Below are 17,531 nucleotides of genomic sequence, written 5' to 3'. Positions count from 1 at the left end.
TACTCCGTATCGTTTCCAACGTTCAGCGCAAGTCAAGCCAAGCAGCTCCCCATAGTACCGGTTATTCCATATCGGACTGTACTCCATAAATCCCTCTACATCTTGTAGTTGGCGTGTTTTATTCCAAATTTTCTGAATTAGGGCATACGTTGGGAACTGCCTATTTGACTTGGCGAACGATAAGGCCTCTAGACCCACAACTACCCCACCCGAGCCTGTGGCGTATCTCAGGAGAGCAGTGGTGGGATCCCCCCCCCCCATCTCCTTATGGCCTGAGCAATATGTTGAAGTTGGGCAGTTAAATAGTCATGGGTTGGGAATGGCCAGCCGCCCGCCTCTTTGGGTTTCTGAAGCTGTTCCAATATTATTCTGGGAGGTTCGTTAAGCCAGAGAAATGCTCTAAATAAGGAGTTAATGATTCTAAACATTTTAAGTGGAATTACCTTTGGGGTGTTATGTAAGATGTACAATAATTGTGGTGTGAAAATCATTTTGTTAAGGTTTACTCTACCTATCAATGCCATTTTTAATTCAGCCCATGTTTTAGTTTTATCCCTGATCCTACTTAATAATGGGGAAAGATTCAACGTGATATATTTGCATGGCTGTGGAGTGATCATATCCCTAGGTACTTAAATTTTGTGGACACCGGAATGTCATGTAGTGTGAGGTCTTGTGAAGTAGTAGAGTCTAATAACATAATATTTGATTTGGTCCAATTAATCACTAGACCTGAGAATGACCCAAATCTCTCAACCACCGTCATGGCCTCATCCAGGGACCCCAACATATCCCCCAGTAGCAGCATGGCATCGTCAGCATATAACATTCGTTTTTCGTGTAGCTGCCCATACTTAAAGCCCGTTATTAAAGAGTTACAGCACACCAGGGTTGCCATGGGCTCTATGGCAATGGCAAAAAGTAGAGGGGACAGGGGGCAGCCCTGTCTAGTCCCTCTATATAGAGGAAAAGGAGAATACACCCATCCAGCTTCCCTTATTACCGCAGAGGGGGAGTTATATAATAGTTAAATCCACGACAAAAAGCCAGGCCCAAACCCAAATTTTTCAAGAGTCACCCACAGGTACCGCCATTCGATGCTGTCAAATGCCTTGTGGGCGTCAAGTGACAGCAACGCCCTGTCGCCCATATTATCCGTGCGGGACTGCATGTTAAGGATGGCAAAGGTATACAACCCGATTGATCCGGATGGATGATGGAAGATATCACAGTGTTAAGTCTCAGAGCCAGCACTTTGGCAAGGATTTTGATATCGTTCTGCAAGAGCGATGTCAGCCTGTACAAACCGGGGTCTAGCGGGTCTTTCCCCGGTTTGAGAAGCAGTACAATGCTGGCTCTTCTCAAAGAATCCGGGAGGCATTGTGACTCTCTTGCTAAGTTTAATGTACGGAGTAATTGAGGCAATATTACATCTCCAAACTGCTTATAAACCTCGATTGGTATACCATCATCTTCTGGGGTTTTGGAATTGGGGAACGAGTTAGTGGCTATATGCATTTCTTCTACCATAATGGGAGCTTCAAGAAATTCCACCTGGGACTCCGTTAAACACGGTAGCTCTATCCCCTGTAGGAAATCCCGAACATCCTCAATAGTGCATGTCTGTTTGGATCTATAGAGCTCAGAATAGAATTCCACCAATTCCTGCACCACCAGGACAGGGGCATTTAACAACCTGCCCGATTTGTTGCGTAAAGCCCCAATAGATGGGCATGATTGATGAGAGTGCACTATGGTGGCCAAGAGTTTACCAGTCTGTTCACCATCCTCATAGGAAGCCAATTTGTTGAAAAACCTTTTCTGAGGTGTCAATTCTATTAATTGCATCCTGGGCAGCTATCCACGCCTCCCGGGTGGTCTCACCCGAGTTGGCGATGTACTCCGCCTCCAGGCGTCTCACCAACGATCAGCCTGTTCCCTCTGAGCAGACGTATTTTGCTTAATGGCATTGACCTCAGAGATGAAAAGCCCCCTCAGGAAAGCTTTGAAAGCGTCCCAGGCTGCATTCGAATCAGGATACTCTGTGTGTCTCTGCCAGTAAGCCACAATGTCTGTTTCAATTTTTGTGGTGAAAGGGAGGAGGTTTAACCAGAAGGCATTGAGCTTCCATGGGGCTCTCTGCAATGTGCAAGCTGGATGTGAACTAACAGAGGGGAGTGATCAGAGATACTTCTAGTGAGGTATTGCACCTTCTCCACATACTGTGATGCCGATGGCGAGCATAGGCACAAGTCAATTCTAGATAGGGATGTATGTGTCTTAGAAAAGCATGAGAATTGCCTTTCTGTTGGATTTCTATGTCTCCACGGGTCTGTCCATCCTACTTCCCACATAAACATTGCCAAGGTCATTATACTCTTAGTGGGGCCCCCTGGTGGAGGAGGGTGTTTATCCAAAGTAGGGTCTATGACTCCATTAAGATCTCCCACCAACACCAAGGGAGTCCCTGGATTTGTCAATTGGAACATCAATAGGGGACGTAAAACAATGGGGCTGAATAGGGGGGGGGGGGTATAGACACTGCTGCCAGAATAAACTTCAACTGTGAAACTCTACACAACAAAAACACATACCTCCCCTCCTGATCAACCACTGAGTCGACCAGCTGAAAGTCGAGTGTACGATGTACCAACACACTCAGGGTATGTAAACTTTTAATCAGGGTCATTTGGGTAGCTTCTGTTTTCATTATGAAAGGTGAGATAGAGAAAATAGATATGGCGCTATACCTTTTTAAACTCACTAAATATAAATGTCATAGAAATGTACAGATTTTTCAGCTTGCTGGCTAATAATTTTAAACTCTAAAAAATCCTGAATGAACCAAGATATACTAAAATAATAGACCCAATAAATAATATAGTGCTAAGTATCAGTCAATATTAAATTGTAAATACAGAAATGAATATAAATTTTCCAGCGTGCTGGTTAATAAATTAATATAAAAAATTAATATAAAAATAAGGGTGAGAATAGGAATAGGAATAAAATATATATATATATATATATAAATGTGAATTACACAATAAATAAATGAATTAGATAGCTGAAATAAATGGATGAATAATTGATGCTATGTTTACTAAACTCAATCTATAATCAGCAGTGAAATTCTAAAAAATACTCAATGTGCCTGTGACTGTGGTGATGGCGTAACCAAGAGCTTTGGTATACAAATTCAATCAAATGACCATAAAGCAAAAAAAAAAAAAAAAAAATTAAAATTTGTACAATTATGAACACAAGTGAAAAATGAAATATGAAAAGTGCAACAAATATATACACACTGTGTTGGGTTTCAAAAAATTCCCAATTAGAGATATGAAAATTGGGAAAAAATACAAGAAATAATAGAGATTTAGTCCATAATATGAAAAATAAATAATGTGAAAAAATCTTGCGGCGACAAATCAGATATGAAAGTCTAATAGGGTAAAAATTGAAAAATAAAAATGAAAATTAGATAGTGAAAAAAGATTTTCTATGTATAGAAGAGGAATGGAGGGAGTAACTTCGCTTATCCGTTCGTGTTTATGAATTTTGCTCTCACCAGAAATACGACCCCGTCCGGGGTGGATCAGCCTCCACAGTATAAGCCACTGTGTCGCTTCTTGGGCTGTCTTTGCTGGAATGCTGGAGAGATCCCTCGTTCCTCCGTGGGGATGTTGTACCTCGTATTACATATGGTAAAAAAGAGGACTTTCCATGGTATAGTATGTTTGCAGCTCAGTTTATTTGTAACAACTTAAAAGTACTCACATTTAGTACGATAAAACACGTATTGTAAAAAGCGTTCGGAACTTCCGCTCGGCTAGCACGCCGTTTGCACTGAAGGTGTACGTATCTGGCCATGCCCTACGCGTTTCGTCATTCAGACGTCATCTGGAGCGGGTCTGCGCTCCAGATGACGTCTGAATGACGAAACGCGTAGGGCGTGGCCAGATACGTACACCTTCAGTACAAACGGCGTGCTAGCCGAGCGGAAGTTCCGAACGCTTTTTACAATATGTGTTTTATCGTACTAAATGTGAGTACTTTTAAGTTGTTACAAATAAACTGAGTTGCAAACATACTATACCATGGAAAGTCCTCTTTTTTACCATATGTAATACGGGGTACAACATCCCCACGGAGGAACGAGGGATCTCCCCAGCATTCCAGCAAAGACAGCCCAAGAAGCGACACAGTGGCTTATACTGTGGAGGCTGATCCACCCCGGACGGGGTCGTATTTCTGGTGAGAGCAAAATTCATAAACACGAACGGATAAGCGAAGTTACTCCCTCCATTCCTCTTCTATACATAGAAAATCTTTTTTCACTATCTAATTTTCATTTTTATTTTTATTTTTCAATTTTTACCCTATTAGACTTTCATATCTGATTTGTCGCCGCAAGATTTTTTCACATTATTTATTTTTCATATTATGGACTAAATCTCTATTATTTCTTGTATTTTTTCCCAATTTTCATATCTCTAATTGGGAATTTTTTGAAACCCAACACAGTGTGTATATATTTGTTGCACTTTTCATATTTCATTTTTCACTTGTGTTCACAATTGTACAAATTAGAATTTTTTTTTTTTTTGCTTTATGGTCATTTGATTGAATTTGTATACCAAAGCTCTTGGTTACACCATCACCACAGTCACAGGCACATTGAGTATTTTTTAGAATTTCACTGCTGATTATAGATTGAGTTTAGTAAACATAGCATCAATTATTCATCCATTTATTTCAGCTATCTAATTCATTTATTTATTGTGTAATTCACATTTATATATATATATTTTTTATTCCTATTCCTATTCTCACCCTTATTTTTATATTAATTTTTTATATTAATTTATTAACCAGCACGCTGGAAAATTTATATTCATTTCTGTATTTACAATTTAATATTGACTGATACTTAGCACTATATTATTTATTGGGTCTATTATTTTAGTATATCTTGGTTCATTCAGGATTTTTTAGAGTTTTAAATTATTAGCCAGCAAGCTGAAAAATCTGTACATTTCTATGACATTTATATTTAGTGAGTTTAAAAAGGTATAGCGCCATATCTATTTTCTCTATCTCACCTTTCTTACTGTTCCATCCATTAGGACGGAAACAAAATAGAGGCTGCTCTTACCTACATTACATTATATTATATTATATATACTCTCTGTTTAACAAATCCCATAGCGCGCCCTATCTTTTTATTTTTATTTTCTGTTTTCATTATGATTTAAAAAGAGTCAACACAGTTGCTTGATAATAAATGGCTTCAGCCAAACACTAACCATGAGTGAAAGAAAAGTGTTATGTGTTATCATTCATATTCTCTGAAAAATTAGGAAGAAATCATAAATTCTGCCAGGGTATGCAAACTTATGAGCACAACTGTATGTATAAGTATACAAGGTTGCAGTTGTATTTTTCCACAAACAAATATTGTTTTGTTTTTCTGACATTGACATGCTGAAGTTATATACATGGCTAAATGCAAATAGCTCTAAGCAAAGCTCTGTAAACATGGGAAGCGATGTGTAAGCAAATATTTTGTAAAGCAATATTACAATGGTGCCTTCAAACGACTGAGTATGCATAATAGAACAAGATGGATAATATAAATACTATTTACAAAGTTGATTATCTCCCTGACCTTCCTTGTAGTACCAAATTTATTACAAATGCGGATTTCTACTTTAAGGGCTGAATCTCTAAGCTTGTATATAATAGGCTTGTGTTAAACAAACAGCATGCACACATAATTACTAGGGTATGCGGAGGAAGATGATAACCTGTACCCATACTCCACACCTGCTCCCATCTTATGATAAATTATAGCTGTAGGAAAAAGTATATCTAAAGTGTCTTTATTCTCCAGCACATTCCATTATTAGATTCCATTTTTTTTTGCTTTTCTTATAATAGTATGTTTGTCCAGTGTCAGGTAAAAATAGATTAAGAAAGGTAATTTGTCCGAGAGAACTATGATATGAAATACCAAATACCTGCAAGGGAATGATATCGAGGCAGACGGAACAAATTAGCCAATTCACCTCTTACAAGCATTAGTGATAACCTGATGTATTCTTCTCACTTTTAATCAAGTTTAGATACTGCTTTCCCTGCACATAGTTTCATTCAATAATAGGAGTTTATGATATATAAATGATATTATAAACGGACAGCGTTTTGCCATTAAAAGTCTTACAGTATGTTCTGTAGCATTTTGTACTCTGCAATTATGATCTTTTGAAGCACTTATTTCTTAGTGCTGTGCTTGAACCTGCCAATTAAAGATGAGGGAATAGAATTGTCCTAGTCCAATTTGCTTACAAATTGATGAATCTGAAGCCACAGTAAATCGGGTGGCATTTTTGCACATAGCTGTTGATCAAATGACTCTCTATTGGAGTTTGCCACTAATCAAGACTATGACACTGCTCTATAAGAATGGCTTCCATCATTACTACTGTGACAACCTGCACTAAAACTCAAATTAAACAGCACATTCTTGCAGTGCACAGTAATGTATGGTATATGTGAGTTGTGGTCCATTGTGGATGGCATCATGGTGCATATACAGTATATGCTACAAAAATTCACTTGCACTAAAGTGAACCACAATGCACAGATGAAATTGAACTGCCTTAAAGCCAAATTACACCAAAAAATTCCCTTTCAGTGCCCCCACACACTGCAAGGGTTAATAGTCATTAAGTCTAAGCCCTTGTACACGCTGTTGCATACACACGGTAGGACAAAGTTGTTGGAAAATCCAATCGTTACGACGGGGCTACGTTCAGGCTAGTAGCCAATAGCTTTGGTCTAGGAATTTGATCTGAGCATGCGTGGCACTTTGTCCGATCGGAATTCTCTACACACAATCGGACTAAGTCCGATCGGATCTTGTTGTTGGAAAGTCTTATAGCCCAGCTCTAAAACTTTGTCCGTCGGATATTCTGACGGAAACAGTCCGACAACACGGTCTGATTGGACATTTTCCGTCGGAATGTCTGACCGTGTGTAAAAGGGCTTATAGGTAGAGGAAAAATTAGTAATACATTCCTTATACCTTACTCTGACAGGCATTCACCATCTGTACCCAAATCTTCTGTTGTAAAATAGAGAAATGTGCTCATGTACCTTAAAGTAGGGAGATTCATGAGAAAATGGGTATTTTTAGGATGCCCAAAAAAACGCAAAAAAAATTAGATTTGTTAAAAACATACATTTATTGTATCAAAATGTAAATATATTTATAAAACCATATTGGTAACTGCAAAATCACAATGATTGGATATCCAATGAAAATGACTGTAAAGATGCATCTAGGGGTCAGGATCGATGCATTTTGCCTATCTTGAGGCTTCTTCAGGATCCCTTTAATGGTTGGTAATAAATAAAGGGTGCAGCTAATATATATTAAAGACAATACAATATAAAAATAGATAATACTTGAAAAAAGACAGACGGACAGTAGCTAGCATAAATTGTGGGCAGCAATGTACAAGTATGAAATAGAGAAATGCAGCGCTTAAATGTCTTTGGTAACAAAGAAAAGGTCCATCAATCCCAAGAGGCACCCAATAGGTTAATTGATATTGATTAAAAGGTGAACAGTAATCTTCGACCAACACCACAGTGAGCCAAACATCTTACCCTTCTTACCCTCACAAATGGATTACTAGATTATTGGTGGTTAAAAACACCAAAATATCAATCCACCATGACTTCTCCAGCATCACTGATGGTGCTTAATACAATAAAACGCCACGTAGGGTGGAGTTTTTGGACACGTGGCATCCCTGTGTGTGAGGACCATGGCCATCTTGTTGGTTTGAAACCATCAGGAGTTTTTCATATGACATGTCTGTTTACATTTGCCACTGTGTATACATATAATATACAGTATATATGTGCTTTTAATAAATTCAAATGGTTTTGATATACTACACCATGAAGTGTGTTTTTTCGTTATACCTTTCAACATGAGAAGTGATGCCTGGATCTATGCTGGAGCAGTCCGCAGTGGATTGATATTTTGACATTTTTTACCACCTATAATCTAGTGGTCCAGTTGTGAGGGTAAGAGGCTTGGCTCACTGTGGTGTTGGTGGAAGATTACTGTTCACCTTTCTAAAAGATCGATTCGTCTATTGGGTACCTCGCTTCTCGGCCTTTTGGCTAAGATCAAGTGTAGTATCTGTTCTTATCAGTTACCAGGAGGTGGCGCTTGCTTCCGCCCCTGTTCTACGGCGAGGTGGAGCAGGGGTGGCGGTTGCTATGCAAAACCTGCTGGTGTAAAGGTGACCCAGAGCAGATCGTAGCTGAAAGGGAAGCCTTCTGATGGGGATGGAGAACCACTGGTCGGCGCCATGGGAGGGGACCCTGGCCTTCTGGTCTGGATTGAGGCAGCTTTAGCTCTAGTCAGTTTTTCGGGAGGGAACGTTTGTTCCCCTGTTTCCAACAGAGGGGCGGCCTGTACTTCCCGAATGTAATTAGGTAGGAGTGATGGGAGCGAGGGTGAGGCCTGATGGCAAAGGGTCTCACTAAGCTCCTGGATCTCCATGTCTTTCTGGCTTGGGTGGGGGCTGCTGTGGTCTGGGCTGGGGAGTCGGGGATGCATCTTTTGAAAAGCCTATGGTGATGTGCCCCTGAAGTGGCAGTTCAGGGGTGCCTTACATTCACTGTGATTTATCACTTTGAAGTCTGGCACACACTTTCCACACCTGCCTCTAGGGCCGGGCCATTTGGCTAGGACCAGAGGAATTTTTGATTCCTGGCCGGAGGGCCTGGTCATTGTGTTTACACAATGGCCACCTTTTTCACTCCTCTTCTCCACTATCCCTTCGCCACTTTTTATTTATTTTATTTTGTGTTGTCTGTCACGTTTTATGTTTGTCACTGCACGTGTGGCGAGTAGGGTGTCGGTCCTCGGACCTATCCTGAAAGTCTTGTGGGAGGGTGGACATAGGCCTTCTGGCTTGGTTCACCCTCTCTTTGGGGGGTCTCCCTTCGGGGGCGCCCCTACCCTAGTACCTGGGTGGGTCTGTTTCGGCAGACCTTCCGACTCACCTCCAATGTGAGTATAAAAAATAAAAATAAATAAAAAGCCCCAAACAATTGCTTCATATGTGATTTGAATAGAATCCAGGCATAGCCAAGGTGACACCAAAGAAAGATCCATACCAGTGGATTACCTGAATACCAGTGACCCCCCCCCCCCCCCCATTCCTGATAGTCAAAGCTTGCTCTATCAAACAACGAGGATGAGTCTCATGGAAGGAACAAACATCAACACAGGTACCTCTTGGTAACAATGGAGGTGTATCCAACAATCAAATGAGTTCCAGCTTACTCTCAGCAGACCATAGCATGTCTCCTTTCCACCAAGGACTCTGTGGGACTCTGTGGGACTCTGTGGGACTCTGTGGGGCTTAAGTTTGGGCAGGGACAAGATATATCTGTGCCGTATAATGATTATCACTTTTTTTTTATAGTTCTTGCATAATATATGCACTCCAACCAGACAGACTAATATCTACTGGATAAAATATATAATATTCAATGTGGGATAATAAAATGCTAGTCCCTATAATATGCCTATAAAGATAGGTGTTTATAAAGCAATTGCTACTATACCTCTGAATATGTTCCCAGAAAAAGTAAAACAGAATTCTAATGTTACATAGAGAGCCCACAAACCTGACTCACCCATGTAGTAGTAATATATACCAGACAGAAATATCTGAAAAATCAACAGCCATTAGCATCAGCATCAGACTGCAGGACTAGAAAATAAATGAATGCAGAGATACTGTCATACATCCTGAACAACCAATACAATTTCACAAAATAACATGATAAAAGACAAAAGAGCTACTGAAGAAGGTTCAAGATATTAAAATACCTACTCTGTTGTAATATACTTCAGCTTGCACAAGGACACTATTGGCCCTCCAAAGACCCTGCATTGTACTCGATGGCCGTACATGTTGCAGGATGCCCACGCACAATGCGTGCTCTCTCTCTCTCCCTGTAACAGCAACTCTGAGCACATCTGCTGCTGCTACAGAGAGAAAGAGCCTTCAAACAGGAGCAGCACTTGCTTCCATGATGCTGAGGGGCAAGCATCCAAAGGTTGTAGCATCCTGGAAACCAGACCAGACAGGGGAAAGGTGCTGTTAGGAATTTATTTACATGGCTCAGGAAGAACCAACATGGCCTACATGTATGCAACTTGAATTAAGCAAAATATTTCTTAACAACATGGCACGTTTACATCTACTGGGACCCCTTGACTGCATGGGTTGTTTTATGCGGAAAAAGTGATCTAACGCTTAAACATGTGATAATCCATGTGTTAATGATTTATCAGGAACCTGTCAGCCTAATCAGGTTAAGCTTCCTCCTGCTGTGATGAACAGTATCAGGATATGCAAAGGCTAGTCATTTAAAGATATTTCTCTGGAAGCAACAAGTGGTGATTTACTATAATAGTAATCCTCTCTCCTCTCCTCTCCTCCATTGGAAAAAGTGCCAATCACACATAGATTTTTGGACATGTCAGAAAACTCCGTTCAGTTATGAGAACCTCCAGAATAATGTGTTTTCTAAGCTACACACACAAAATGTTTTCTAAGCTACACACACTGTCCTGCCTGAATGCCTAAGCTAAGAGCAGATGGATTCCATCTGAACCATCTGACCCTGCTGAAGATGATCATGCCCAGAAATGCTGGGGGGTGGGGGGGGGGGTCAAAGTGATTACATGGATGGATGGTTAAATGTAAAAAATTAACTAAATAAAGTTTTTGGTTTATGCTGCTCAGATGCAATGTAGTTCTGCTTTAACCTGCTTATAACTATTAACCCTAAAGTTAGCCCTTGACATCTAACTTTCCCAATCACCTAACTTCACTGAAACCCTAATGTTGAGTACACACGAGCGGAATGTCTGTCAGAAAAAGTCTGTCAAAGTCCCTAAGCATTTTGTGCAAACTACAACATGGTGCAATGTAGAGATCTCTATTATTGTAATATTCCTGCATATTTAGCTATTTCTCTTTCTTTCCCAAATTTATTATACCGTTTTCATGTTGGAAAAAAAGTTAGATTTCTTGTCAGAGTTTACAATGTTTGATGTACAAATATCAGATCATTAAGTGTCATTATTAAATTCCTAGTTGAAAGCAGGTAACAAGATTGAATATAGATAATGTAGCCGGGCTCATGAGGATTTTAATTCGTGATGATTTCACGAGTGAACTGCTGTAACAAAGATAGCATATATTAAAATGTGCTTTAGGGATTTTAGTTATTATAAATTACATTCTTTGAAATCTCATTTAGAACCAGGAACAAAAATTCTGTGGAAAGCTCCCAGGATTAATTCTTCCTGAACAATGCACTGTCACTGATCACTCTGTAAAGTAATTATGCTAAATTTAATTATAACATTTTCAGTACATAATAGTGACTGTGCCCAAAAGAGATTTTTATTAGACTTGCAGAAAGTGTTTAGAACACCACTGATAGCATTGTGACTTAAGTTGTAGCATTAACATTAACAGAAAATAACAAACTACTGCACTTTTGAATCTAGTGCAATAGGGAGTTAGTTATTGAAGTCATCTGTACGCAAATCACTCTCTTAAATTGCAGATATATTGTTGCTTGCATTGTTAAATGTAAAAGAATGCCACTTAGTTTTATGAGAATTATTTTAACCTTTGATATAAATGATACTGGCAATTCAGTGGAGCTACACTGGTGTTTGGCTGCAATCAGCACAGGCATATAGTGCCTTGAAGATGTATTCATGCCCCTTGATATTTTCCACATTTTGTCATGTTATAACCAAAAACATAAATGTATTATATTTGGATTTTATGTGATAGACCAACACAAAGTGGCACATAATTGTGAAGTGAAAGGAAAATGATAAACAGTTTTAAGTTTTTTTTTTTTACAAATATTTGAAAAGTGTGACATGCATTTGTATTCAGCTCCCCTGAGTCAATACTTTGTAGAACCACCTTTCACTGAAATTACAGCTGCAAGTCTTTTTGGGGATGTCTCTACCAGCTTTGCACATCTAGAGAGTGATATTTTTGCCCATTCTTCTTTACGAAAAAGCTCAAGCTCTGTCAGATTGGATGGAGAGCGTTTGTGAACAGCAATTTTCAAGTCTTGCCACAGATTCTCGTTTGGATTCAGATCTGTACTTTGACTGGGCCATTCTAACACATACATATGCTTTGATCTAAACCATTCCATTGTAGCTCTGGCTGTATTTTTAGGGTCATTGTTCTGCCAGAAGGTGAACCTCAGCCCCCACCTCAAGTCTTTTGCACACTCTAATAGGTTTTCTTCTAAGATTGCCCTCTATATGGCTTCATCCATTTTCCCATCAACTTTGACATGCTTCCCTGTCCCTGCTGAAGAAAAGCATGCTCACAACATGATGCTGATGATCGGGGTAATGTGCAATGTTAGTTTTCCACCACACATAACGTTTTGCTTTTAGGTCAAAAAGTTCCATTTTGGTCTCATCTGACCAGAGCACTTTCTTGAACATATTTGCTGTGTCCCCCACATGGCTTCTCGCAAACTGCAAACCGGACTTCTTATGGCTTTCTTTCAACAATGGCTCTCCTTTTGCCACTCTTCCATAAAGGCCAGGTTGTGGCTAATAGTTGCCCTGTGGACAGATACTCCCACCTGAGCTGAGGATCTCTGCAACTCCTCCAGGGTTACCATGATCCTCTTGGATGCTTCTATGATTAATGCTCTCCTTGCATGGACGGGTTAGGTAGATGGCCATGTCTTAGCAGGTTTGCAGTTGTGCCATAATCTTCCCATTTTCCGATAATGGATTGAACAGTGCTTCATGAGATGTTCAAAGCTTAGGTGACTTCTGGAGGCAATTGGTTCCACTAGTTAAGGGTATCAGAGTAGAAGGGGCTGCATACAAATGCACACCACACTTTTAACATATTTATGTGTAAAAAAAATTGAAAACCATTTATCATTTTCCTTCCACTTTCCAGTTATGTGCCACTTTGTTTTGGTCTACCATATAAAATCCCAATAAAATACATTTATATTTTTTGTTATAACATGACAAAATGCGAAAAACTTCAAGGGGTGTGAATACTTTTTCAAGGTGCTATATCTCCATTTCCACTGCAACCCATTGGTGGACAAATATAAGGGGCAAGAAGGACCCTTGCACAGAAACCTGACACACATACCTATACCTAAGCTAAAAGATTCTTATTCTCAACAATAGGGGCCAATAAGAGCTGAAAATAATATACCTGATTGAAAATGACTATCAGCGTGCCAAATATAGAATCAAGCTTAATCACTTTGTGCCAACCGGACCCAAATTTGCGTTCATGGCTTGAAAGGAGTGATGTCTGCAGGTACCATTTTTTAGAGCCAGTGGTTGGGTTTTTAGTGATAACTGATGTGGCTAAAAGCCGTTCGGGCATTCTCCTAAAATAGTGGGAGGGGACACCCCCCTCCCGCCTCCTTCCGTCACTCTTCCCGGGCCTCCCGTGCCACCAGGAGATCTGATCCACCAGTCGAAGCATCTGCCACCTAATCTGAGATCCAAAAAAAGCCAGGTTTGATCATGTCTTCGATGTAAAATCCCAGAAACGACATCACAAAGCCACTTCCTGTTTAGTCGGCTGCCAATGGCGCCAAATTAAGAAAAATTACCATATTCAGAATCACAGATTTTGGCTATCTGAATACTATTAAGTGAAAAGGATGGATTTTGGGTCTTTTAGACCCCCGATCCCTCTACAAAGACTACCTGTCACCACCTATTACTGTCACAAGGGATGTTTACATTCTCTGTGACATCAATAAAAGTGAGCAGAATTTTTGTTTTTTAAAGGGACAATGTAAAAAAATATAAAAAAATAAGAAAAAAATGAAAACGCCCCCATCCCCGCGTGCTCACACAGCAAAGAAAACGCATTTGTAAGTTGGGCCTGAAAATGTAAACAGTGTTCAAATCACACATGTTAGGAATCGCGGTGATCAATAATGAGAGCAATAATTATAGCAAAAGACTTCCTCTGTAACTCTAACCTGGTAACCATTCCATTTTTTAAAGCATCATCTATGTAGAGTTTTAGGTACTGTAGTTTGTCGTATGCAATTTCAAAGCAAAACAATTTAGGTATCTTTTTACTCACCATAACATCATCTTTCACATTATACAAAAAAGTTGCTAACTTTACTGTTTAGTTTTTTTTAATTCATGAAAATTTATTTTTTTCCCCAAAAAATTGCATTTGAAAGACCGCTGCACAAATACCGTGTGACATAAAATATTGCAACATATACCATTTTATTGTCTAGGGTCTCTGCTAAATATATATAGTGTTTGGGGGTTCTATAAAAAAAATACGGAATTTAATATGTAAGCGTTAAATGTCAAAAATAGGGTTTTTGTTGTGTGTGATGAAAGCAATTTTGCCCTATAAAATATTATTTTAACAGTAAAATGCACATTTTATGTGAAACAAAAATGCCCACTCCTATTTAATATTTGTGTTTGTGAATTAAAGGGGAAGTATAGCCAAAGCTTTTTAGGCCTTACTTCGCCTATGGATTACAGTTCGTTCTGCACTCCTCCATTTTCGGCTGACGGCGGTCTAAAGCTTGCTGTCAGCTGATATCAATGAGCTAGTCCAGGCTCAGGAAAGATCCTGACTATATCAATGTTCTCCAGTATATTTAATGGTCTCCTGTAACCTTGCAAGTGTCATCAAGCTCCTCCTCTATGCGTTACACCACAGTGTCACGTGGCTTCCATCCAGGGATATGAATACCATGGAAAGCCATGTGACCCTGTGGTATAACACATAGGGGAGGTGTTTGATGACAACATGATACTCGTAAGGTTACAGGAGACTTGTAAATATATTTGAGAACACTAATACCTGAATGTATATACTGCATGTATGCATGGCAATATATACTGCATGTATGCTGGCAATATCTGGTGCGATTTAGCATCCATGACATGTGAGTGTATTGCCTCGTACACACGGTCAGATTTTTCGATGGAAAATGTTCGATGGGAGCCTTTTGTTGGAAATTCCATCCGTCTGTAGGCTCCATCTGACAGTTTACATCGGAATTTCCGTCACACAAAATTTGCAAATTTTCCAACAACAAAATCTGTTTGCGCAAATTTTGATCATGCGCACACAATTCCGACACACAAAGTGCCATGCATGCTCGGAATCAAGCAGAAGAGCAGCACTGGCTATTGAACTTTATTTTTCTCGGCTCATCGTATGTGTTGTACGTAGCCGTGTTCTTGATGTTCGGAATTTCCGACCAACTTTGTGTGACCGTGTGTATGCAAGACAAGTTTGAGCCAACATGGGATTTTGTTGTCGGAATGTCTGATCATGTGTAAGCGGCAGAACTCTGCAGTTTATGTGGAAATAAAGGTGCTTAAAGGATAAAGCCCTATTTCTGGTTACTTTTTCCCTTTTGATGAGCGGGAGAGCAAGTTGACGTTATCTATAGGAGTACTATGGAATGCTGAAAGAAACTGCTTTGCAAGATAAAATCCTGGAAACATACAGTCCATATATAAGGGACACAAGCACTTTTTGACTTTGCGCATGTTGTAATGTCATGGGCTTCAGGTCAGAGCACATGCGGTGTTGTTGGTGGCATTTATAATATTTAAAGTACCGTACTGGTGTGGGGGAGTAGAAGCACTATGAGTAGTAAAGAAGAGAGGATTGTAGAATCACATGTTGTTGAATGGACATGTATGTTTGTGTACTTTGATTTATATATAGAAAGCGCTGTACTATTATTATATATTTCAGATTGTATAACACACATATTAGAGTGTGAAAAGTGGTAGCAGCTTTCAGTCATGGTTTATAGATAGATTTAGTTTGGTTTGGCAGCTCGCAAGGTAAATTACACATTGTATAATTTCTTCTAATACACGACAACTAATTATATAAATAATCACAAGAACATATCACTCTGTAATAACAAATTGCATCAACTAGAAACAGTAAATAATATCACCCAGAAAAAGTATGTCAGAGTGCATTCTCACATTAGACTACCCAGAAAAAGTATGCAAGACCGCAATTTCGCATTATATTAGCCAGAAATACTATGCCATACTGCAATCTCACACTATATCACCAAGAAATAGTATATACTGTATGTAGCACCCTCCTAGATAGGTTGTTAGAAAGATCAGATATATTTTTTTATTTTTTTGACAAATTGAGCAGTGTGTGATTGTTTTGTGCTGTAGTAGGCTTTACTGGCTGCAAGCTCAAAAAAAAAAATTCCCCTGCCTTCTGGCGGATTATTGAATGTTGAATATTTATGTGGTATCAGACAATCTCTGGGGCAGGATGCCCAGTATGTGGCTGGATAGTGCATAAATAGTCTGGAGCTGGGGCATCCAGGGTTCTTGTCCAGGAGAAGAAGTTCTGGGCAGCTCAGCTGAAGATCTGCATGTTCTCATCAAGGTCCCAGAAAGGATCTAGGGTGGCTGGTTTGCTAAAAATCTCTGGCACTAATCAAGGATTTATACTGAGGTGTGGTCTGGTCTGGAGAGTTCACTAGAGCAGTGGTCATCAACCCTGTCCCCAGGGCCCACTAACAGGCCAGGTTTTATGTATTACCTTGGGGAGATGCAGATTAAAATACGGCAATCACTGAGCAGCAAATGATATCACCTGTGATGCATTTCAGCTATCTTGCAAACCTGGCCTGTAAGTGGGCCCTGAGGACAGAGTTGATGACCACTGCACTAGAGGAATTTCTGACTGATATTGGAGGGAGGCATCCAAGTATCTAAGAACATCGTGAGTACAGACCTGAGTTTAGGATCCTGGTCACTATTGCTGCTGCTATCCTTTGTGCATCAGTACTAGTGCTTTTACTGGCCCAGGACATTCCTGGTAGTGTCTCAGTGCTGTTCATTTTATCTGGACCATTGCTAGAGGGACTGCCCTAAAAAGCAGTTACAAAGTGAAGAGCGTCCTATGCTCAATTTCATGGAGTATCCCACAACTCCCTATGCCTTATCCAAGTTACTCAGCAATGAATTTAAAAAAAGGCAACCCCTAGGCTCTTCTTTGAGCCAGAGGAGTGACTATTGCTGTGAGCCTGGCCGCTGTTGCACTAACCTGGGAAAGGAACCTGTGCCAAAATAGCGGCCCTTATGGGGTCGAGTGCTACATGTAACACTGCAATCTCACGCTATATCTCTCAGAGTGTGTAAGGCTCAAATATCACATTATATTACTTAACAGTAGTATGTCAGACTGAAATCTCACATATATACTATGTATACTATATATACTAGCCAGAAAGAGTACATCAGAGTGATAGCTCACATTATATAATCCCCGAAAGAGTATGTCAGATGGCAATCTCACCTTATATCACCCAACAAGAGTATATCAGCATCTCACATTATACTACCCAGAAAG

The 17,531-nt window shown here is 39.7% G+C and overlaps 1 protein-coding gene and 1 pseudogene across 3 annotated transcripts in view; both read left to right on the top strand.

The window, feature by feature from the left end:
* The window catches only part of GRID1 (glutamate ionotropic receptor delta type subunit 1), a 1,763,123-nt gene that overhangs the window by 1,362,578 nt on the left and 383,014 nt on the right, over nucleotides 1-17,531 (top strand). The gene's annotated exons all lie outside the window — the stretch shown is intronic.
* On the top strand, nucleotides 8,183-8,315 carry LOC143932451 (U2 spliceosomal RNA; annotated as a pseudogene).

This window comes from Lithobates pipiens, unplaced genomic scaffold, assembly GCF_037356315.1.
Source record: "Lithobates pipiens isolate NorthernLeopardFrog02 unplaced genomic scaffold, aLitPip1_a1.2 Scaffold_25, whole genome shotgun sequence".
NCBI lineage: Eukaryota > Metazoa > Chordata > Amphibia > Anura > Ranidae > Lithobates > Lithobates pipiens.
Note: the sequence above shows the minus strand (reverse complement) of the source record. Positions and strands in the feature narration are given on the sequence as shown.